The following is a 3,005-nucleotide window of genomic DNA, read 5'->3' as shown; positions in this document are numbered from 1 at the left end:
ATACTGGGGAGATGTGTGTGTGTGTGTGTGTGTGTGTGTGTGTGTGAGAAAAAGAGAGAGAGAGAGAGAGAGAGAGAGAGAGAAATTTTTTAAGGGCGAGACATTTTTTGAATACTGATAATTACAAACAAATTAAAATTAATAAATGACTATTTATTAAAATGACATCGTTGTACTTCTGAATAAATTTAATTGCATAAATTTGTTTCTGGAAGTAATTTCTAAATGAAAGTAATAATTATAATCTACCAGTGTAGAAATATAAGAAATAGCAGAATGGAATTTAGAAAAGATGAATAATACCAAAAATTGCTGAATCATAAAGAATTATTAAGAGCACAGTGGTTAAGGCATTGACTTGTCATTGTAATGATCGGGGTTCTATCCATGGTGGCAGCTTAAGCACCACCCAACTTCTGATTAATATTTACAAACTTGTCTGAGAAGCGAATTCTGTGACTACAAATTTCTGATGGCATTAACCATCATGGTCATTTAAACTTGATTCGGTATTATCCCTCCTAGATAGTCTTATAATTAAATTGTGATTTCAATTAATTCTCGATTAAGTTCTCTTAATGACACTTGTCCATTGATTCCATGAATCAACTATGCAAAAAAGTAAACAATGCTACTATTTGTTTAAGAAAGCGACGATAGCCACTCCACTATAAGTTATCTTGGAGAAGAAACATTCTTAAATGGGTAACTTCAAATGTTCAAGTTTTGGAGCTCCTCCCTCTTCTCTTCAATAATTTATTAAAATTAAAAGGAACTATATACGTAAATACATAGGTCGTAAAAAAGTAAGCTTCAATTGAATATGATGTAAATAAATTTAATAATCCGAATTAAATCATTGTTGATTTAAATTATAGATACTTCTATAGGCATTGAAAATTTGCATCAAACCTAGCCATAAATAGCTAAACATTCGTTTAGTAAACTGACAGCTTTTTCCTACTTTTCAGATGGCATTTCAAAATTTTTTTTTCCTTATCTATATTTTTATAAAATATATGTATTATTTCCCAAAGCCACAAATTTTTTTTAATATAAATAAAGGAAATATACAAACTTTTCAATCCATGGCGTATGGGTCGAATAAAATTATTACTACGTTGTAGTATCGATTTAAATTTATTTATATCGGGTTAGTTAATAAGATGATAAATCAAGCAATCTTTCTCTTCAAGTTGAGTCATAGAATTACGTAATTATATTTTTAAAAAATAGCATAATATAGTTAAACACATTCGGAAATTCTAACAGTGAATGATTTAATGAACTATTGAAAATAATCTTACATTATTCATAATTATTCCAATTTAATCAAAATAATAAATTCAATATTTTTCCTATTATACAAAATGAAAAACATCGTATTTGAGATTGAGTTTTCCTATAAAGAGAAATTGAAATATACTTATGTCTCAATGGAATTGTATTGCATTGTTCCACAATGAATTGGATTTTGATGTTCATTTTTTTTTCGAGGATGGCGTAATATTGGAAGAAAAAGACGTTGTTCAGTGAAGCGAGTATAATCTTCATTTTTATTTGAAAGATAAAAATTCATCCTGATTAAATTAAAAGTTGTCCAATAAACAAATTCAAGTTTTCTTTTTTGCAAAAATGCAATCTTGTAAAGCAAAGTAAGAATTACGAGCCTTTAATCTCATTGAAATTCTTATAAACTCATATGTATATATCCTATTTTTTTTTCACTTCGCTCTGATCCAATTTACTGTAATAGAAAGAAAAACAGGTTAAAACTAAATCTCTTACCGAAATTAAATTTACACTTCCTTGTGAATCGAAAGGAAAACAAATATTTTTATTTATTTGTTATTTTATCTTTTTATTTATTTATTTTTTGCTCGACAAAAACGATTTCATTCGTGACTTCCTTTTTAATATTTCTTTGTTATAAGTTATCTAGCGATACGTGTTGCATTTCATATTATTTACTCTATATTTACTCAATATTTAGCTTGTCTATCTTATTGTTTATTACAAAATAAAATGTTATTTGCTTTGAGATAAATCAGCCGCTTTGTAATAGGTTATTTCATTCGTATTATGGTACAAATTTATTTTTCTATAATACACTCAAATCTGCATTGACTAATAAATTGATTTAATTTATCTACGCTACGTTTATCTCTTATAAACTTTTTAGAAAAGATGTCTTTGTTTTGTATGTTTTTTGGGTTATTTTAACATTTTCTGCTGAAATGTATTTGCAAAATATGTAAGGCACATTAAAAAGGATTATACATATTTTAAATTGTTTGATACAATTTTTTTTTTAATATTTCTTTTAAATTTTTTTATTTATTTTAAAAAATTATCAGTTCAACTGTAGTTTCTCTTCTACATGCATCTTAAAGCAAATTAAAACAAAAAAGAAATTGCAAACTTCCTTAATTTTGTTTTCACTTTATAAATCACTTTATAACTTTATAAATCAGAGACTGATCAGATCTATTAAACTCCTTTTTTGAATTTGATAAAGAAAAAATAATGCAAAATATAAAAACAGCAAAACTAACGCTTAGTCGTAACTAATCTTCCTAATTATTATTCGTAACTATTTGTAACTTTTAACGCAACTATTCTTGCGTTTATGCTTATTTTTTATGTCTTATTTATTTTAAATTTTTGTCTGCAAAAGGATGAATTTTAAGTTTCAGCAGCATTTGGAGTTAAGTAAGAGAAAAAGCGTAATTAATTTTTATTACGTATTCAAGCGGAAATAAAAAAAAAATATCTCAGTTTAAAAGATGATTAAAATGACTGTGATAATTAATTATAAATTATAAAAAAATATCGCTTTACGAAAGGAATAAACATTTTATATAATCCATCAATATTACCAGTTCTTCGAAAATATCATTCAAGACGATAAAGGTATTTAAATAACAATTTATGAGACAGCTGTACATACAGTGTTAAATTGACAAATTTTTCAGTGGGGTAACGAAAACGACACCCACTTTCTT

This window comes from Parasteatoda tepidariorum, chromosome 8 (genome assembly GCF_043381705.1).
Source record: "Parasteatoda tepidariorum isolate YZ-2023 chromosome 8, CAS_Ptep_4.0, whole genome shotgun sequence".
NCBI lineage: Eukaryota > Metazoa > Arthropoda > Arachnida > Araneae > Theridiidae > Parasteatoda > Parasteatoda tepidariorum.
This window is presented reverse-complemented; position numbering follows the sequence as displayed.